The sequence below is a fragment of the Manacus vitellinus genome, unplaced genomic scaffold (assembly GCF_001715985.3).
Source record: "Manacus vitellinus isolate BGI_N305 unplaced genomic scaffold, ASM171598v3 scaffold_50_pilon, whole genome shotgun sequence".
NCBI classification, from domain to species: domain Eukaryota; kingdom Metazoa; phylum Chordata; class Aves; order Passeriformes; family Pipridae; genus Manacus; species Manacus vitellinus.
The window spans coordinates 2,992,288-2,998,335 of NW_021940612.1; positions in this window are offsets into that span (position 1 = coordinate 2,992,288).

The following is a 6,048-nucleotide window of genomic DNA, read 5'->3' on the forward strand; positions in this document are numbered from 1 at the left end:
CCCTCCTCCCCTGCTCCCTTCCTTCTTTTTTCAGCAAGAAAAGGAAACATTGCACCTGTTCGGCTGTGTAGACCTGTGCAGATAATCAGTGAGCCCATTCTTAACACAACAGTGTTAAGCATAATCCAAGCCTGAGAATAAGAAATGAAAATTCTGTGTCGCAGAGCTTTGAAATTCAAAAAATAACTAGGTACCTAGCAAAGCCACTCTATCACTTCCCTCTGCAACTGGACAGAGGAGAGAAAATATAATGAAGGTTCATGAATTGAGATAAGGATCGGGAGAGATCACTCACCGACCACCGTCACAGGCAAAACACTCAAAGTGGGGATATTAATTAAATTGATTACCAACAGAGGAGGTGAATGAGAAGTAAAGTAAATCTTAAAAACTTCTTGTCCCCACTCTTCCTTCCTTCTGAAGTTCTACCTCTTTCCTCCCAGTGATGCAGGGAGACCAGGAATGGGGTGACGGTCAGTTCATCACAAGTTGTTTTCTGCCACTGCTCAGAGAGAAGAGTCCTTCCCTTGCTCCAACATGGAGCCCCTCCCATGGGACAAAGTCCTTCATGAACTTCTCCAGTGTGAGTCTCTCCTAGGGGCCACGGTTCCCCATGAACCGCTCCAACACGGATCACTTTTCCATGGGGTGCAATCCTTCAGGCAAGTCTGATCCAGTATGGGTCCCCCATAGGGCCACAGGTACTACCAGGGAAACCTGCTGCAGCATAGGCTTCTCTCTCCATGGGTCAGCAGGCCCCTGCCAGGACTTTGCTCCAGCATGGGCCTCCCACAGGGTCACAGCCTCCTTTGCAAATCCATCCACTCCAGTATGGTCTCCTCCACAGGTTGCAGGTGGATCTCTGCAAATTCATGGACCTCCATGGGCTGCAGGGGCACAGTTGCTTTGCCATAGTCTGCAGCGCAGGGGCATCTGGAGCACCTCCTTCCCTTCCTTCTGCACTGGCCTTGGTGTCTCCAGAGTTCATATGTTCTCATTCCGCTCTTCTCTGGCTGCAGTTTTCGTCTGTGCAATAACTTTTTTTTCCCCACGGTCTCAAATAGGTTAACACGCAGGAATTACGGTCATTCCTGATTGGCTGGGCCTTGGCCAGTGGGGGGGCCATCCTGCAACCTGCTGGCAGTGGCTCTACCAGACACGGGGGAAGCTTCTGGCAGCTTTTTACAGAAGCCCCCCCTGTAGCCCACGCTGCTAACAAAACCTGGCCACACGAATCCAATACAATACTGTAGCCTGCATTCAACCAGGTAATCTTAGTGCTGAGGCCAGCAACTTCTGTTAGTTCAAAGGTAATTATTCTGAGTTTAAGGACATAGGAACTTCTTCGACTCCTTCAAGAAACAGAACCCAGTATGAAGCAAATGAAATAAAGAAAAAGTATAAGATTAAGAAGAAGCTGTGTATGGAATACTAAGAGAAAAAAACTGATTCTGTTATGGTTCATACCTTCTCATTTTCAGAAGCATTAGATGGCTATGCAGGGACATAGGTTATGGAAAATTGCTTTGAGCCTTTCAAAAGAAACAACAAAAATTAGTGTGCATCTCTGCTTGCTAAGCATAAACCTACCAGTCTCATTGCTCTGTATTCTGCAGAGTTCATTAGGATAAATGGTCTAAATTCTCTGCATATCTCACTTTATTAATTAGACAGGTTTCTTACATCAGGATGCCTGTTTCTTTGCTTTCCTGCCTCTCTTGTTTTCATGCTTCCTCATGGTGGATTATATTTCATATTGATTACAGATTGATTCAGATTGATTATAGTATCAAATTGTGCTATAACAGTCAGTAGCAGACTGTCTATTGCTTAAGTATACCTGGGTATTTTTTTAAAAAAAGCTACCGAGAAAAGGGTAAAAATGGTTTGGGAATGAAAAAAAAATGGCCAGACATGAAAATAAGTGGAGCATGGTCCTGCAGGCAGTCTCTCAGACAGGGAAGATCAAGTGAAAAAACAGTAAAGGTTTTCTGTTTCTGATTCGTACTCTCTGATTCGTACTTTATGAAAGGTTTCTTTAATGATTTTTGTTTATGTAGCCAAAGCAATTCTTATTTGTTGTATATTTATGGTTTAATACAAATGCATCAGGATGAAAACTGAAGGAGGAAGAAGGAGGAACAATAGGCACACACTGGCATAGAAACCATGAGGCTGATGAGTGTCTCAGAAAGCTGATTGAAAGGAAGTATTTTTTCAAAAGACCCTGCAAATAACAACAAAAAAGAAGTGAGCACATTTTGGCTTAATGGTACATTTAACTAATTCTGAATTACTGTGGAACTCTTCTGGAAGTGTTTCTCATTGCAACATTAATACCAAATGAATTAATTGAGATCAGTGGTATTTCAGTGAATAATTGCAGATAAATTAATATAATTACAGGAAAATAAAAGTATTAGCAATATAACTTATACATTTAATTCTTCACTGCCAAAATCATATTTGTTCTCTTTTGTAATAATGTCTCTCTGCTTTCTCCCATCTCACTGCTGAGGTGATTCACATGCAAGGTACAGTATTGTAATTCACAGGGGGTTTTGCTCATTCATACCTCTGTATGCGTATATCTCTGGACTTCCACTGTGGTATCAGAGGTGTCCTTGTAAATCTTAGGGGACTGATTGACTATCAGTGATTTTGCTGAGCTTTACAGAGGAGAAGGAGACTGTAAAACTTGCCTGTGGTTGAATTTGAATATGTGAATAATGGTTTCAGCCCAAGAGTCTTTTTTTCTGTCTCCAATCATTTTTGCTGCTATAATACTAGAGTAACTTGTTTAAGGTCAGTGGAATTACATCAATGTAAAATTAGGGTAAATAAGAGGAGAACCAGGTTTCCATGTGTATTTCTCCAAGGAGAGCTCTTATTATTTGATGATCAAGTCATCAAACTGAGGAATAATTTATTTTGTAAATGCAATTAGAAAGCAAGATAAATTTGTTTTGACTTTTTCAGTCAGATTTCCTCCAATCTGATGTGAATGAATCAGATAAGGAGGATTCCTCTGCCTATCTGATTATACAACTCATATCTATAAATTTAAAGGAAAAACAGATAAGAAGAGTTTTGAAGTTTGATGGAGGATCATTGTTTAATAAAACAAGGAAAGGACTTTGACCTAGCTTTGTTAAAAAAATGAAGGTGATGGGATTAATAAGCTTTACCATCATAAGTATGGCTATACAAATCTAGAGAGAAGCTAACCAGCAGTTTGTTTAGTGTTTGTTTAGAGGAGCTCTCTGGTTTTAGAAAGAAATTTTGAGATTTCTCTGTGAGTGCCATGGGAAACATCAAGGGAATTTGCTTTTGCAGCCTCTCCAATTAGATATCATTTCATGAATAGACTTTCTTAGCTAGAACAGGATATTAGTGCTTATGTGAAATCACTTGGAAAAAAGGTGGGTGGGGGGAGTTCCTGAATTTAGGAATGAGTATAGTCCAGCATGCATTACAAAATAAGGGAATGTTTTATGATTCATGTCTTGATGATACCTGATCTACCATGAGCCTGGCCTGTGATGGCTGTGTGTGTGCTACCATGTGTCCCAGAAGGCTTCTGCAGATCTTCACAGGCAGCCTTGCAGGAATGGCCTGGAGCACGTGCCACCACAGCAGATACCACGAAGACCTTGCTTTACTTTTTGCTGTCATACTCACACATTTTATAACTGCACATTGCAGGAAGGCTCTTCTGGGTCCCACATTTACATGAATGGTGACTAATGTTCTTTCAACTTCCATTCCACTGTAATCAAGGAGAATGCATAATGTTTTCTAACTATTAAGCCCTGTAGCAAAGAGTTAGTTTTGGCTTCAAAGTGTGGCCTGAGAGTTTGCAGGGCTTAAGCTTCACCGAAACCTGTTTACCTCTTTCTACATTTGTCACTAGTCTTGCTTAATCAGAAGGAGAAACTGGCCATAAGTTAGAGCTGAGAGGTTTTTGATCAAAACAAAAAAAAGTGCTGAACATAGCCCCACATTTTTGATATAGAAGCCTTTGAGAACTCTAGTCTCCACTTTTAGCTATACAGGTAATTGGTGACTGGCAGCTCATTACTGCTGTATTTCTTTAACTTAGCTTTTTGTTAATTACCCAGAGTTACTCATTTAGAGGAATTGCTGCATGTGGTTTGGCAGGGACATGTTTTGCTAAAGAGACTTTCATGTATGCTCTTCTGCCTGCACTAGAAGCTGCATTTAGTGTACTCTACTTCAAAATATTATTGTTTGCTTTTAGTCAGATAAACAAATATTATGATAATGAAGAGTCCATGAACAAATGGTGACAACAGCAGAGCACTAAACACAAGAATTAATTAACAAGAACAGTCAGCTATCCCAGATGTCTGATGTAATTTTGAAGAGAGAACTTGAAATATTTAAGACATGCAAAGCAGCACTTAGGAGGGTGAAAAACACCCATGCACTTTAACATCTAAATTACAAATGTGATCTCTCTCTTATCTACTGGCTTATAAATGAACGATACCAAAATTTGCATGCCTACATCTCATCAGTTGCAATAAAAGGACTATTCCTTTGCCTGTTTTCTGCCCATATGTTTCTTCCCAGTTCTGAATTTTTTGTTGAGATGTGCCAGGAGCCAATGGATAGAGGAGAGATTCTTCTCCTTGTCAGTAGTTCAGACCTTTGCATGTTGCACTAATTTCTAATCTCTCTTACTTCTTTTGAAAAGCTCATTCAGAGCTCATGGGAGTTAAAGGGTCATGCCAAATCATAAGTGTTTCCATTATATCTGTGTTTTCCCCCATTTCTTTTACCACAGTCTTTTCTGTGTTACAACTGCTGTATGCATCTATTCTCCCTTTGCTGAGGTTTCAAGGACACATTTGTAAGCCAGTAAACAGTGAGATCTTGCTCCAGGTATCTCAAACTGTGATTTACCCAATATGTCCTGATCCATGCAATGACAATATTTTTCTTTTTGCTTGTAAGTGGTAGGTAAAGTTGCTTAGAGGCTTCAGTTAATCTTGGTCAGCCTGAATCAGTCACTGTTTAAGCTAGTAAACCTGAGCTGGTACAAAAACCACTCTGTAGTTAGCATCTCAGCTGCTGAGCTTGGCAGGAGCAGTCTCTAGGGGTCCAGTACTCCTGGTAGACACTGCTAGCCTGTAGTTCAGCTTCCTACTCAGGAAAGGGGACAAACTGGATTTCCTGTTGCAAACTTTGGTGTAGTAATATGGAGTTGAATTACAGCTGGCAAAGGTATACTCAGATATACTGGAATGCAGGGAAGAGCTGCTGTGTTTTTCCTTCTTTCACTCCTGTTAGGTCAAGGCTAGCTACAGTTTGCTCCTAGAGAAAAACCGTGTTCAGAGGTAGTCTGCCAAGTCAGGTATGAAGGAGTTTTCTAAAAAAAGTCCTTGCCTTTCTCAGTTAAGCAGATCACATCATGGCAGGGGTTTGGTTTAAATCCAGATGTAGATTAATGTGAGGTTTGATTTCACTGGAAATGAGAATTATCCCTGTGTGCTGAATGTGATTTATAAAATGAGGAAATACTCACTAAAGCAGAGCACTGGCATGTTTTCAAATTAAGATCACAGTGAAAATGAATTCAGTGCACTCTGGTTAATTAGCTAACTAGAAAGGTATGAGAAATTCTGTCTCCAATGACTAACACTGTCTGCCTATTGATCTCAGTACAATAAGAAGGAAGACAGAGCTATTGGATGTCTTAACAGTGTTGATTTTGTATACTCAATAAAACTTTCCCAGAATTGCAAATATTTAGAGTGAGTATATATTCTTGTGTAGTCATTTTTTCCACGGCCACTTTATCTTCACTTAGGAGGACACTTTTTCTCTGTTCTCTAAACTAATCATTTGAGTGCTATTACTTTTGCATAGCAGCAAACAGCCATCACCTTTGCTGAGCCCTTCCCTAGAGGAAAAATGCAGTATAGCAGTGTCAGGCTCTACCTGATAGGCTTTCTTCTAAGAAAATTTCAAGTCCATTTGAAATGGACCTGATTTTTTTCAGTTCTATTTCACCTATTAATG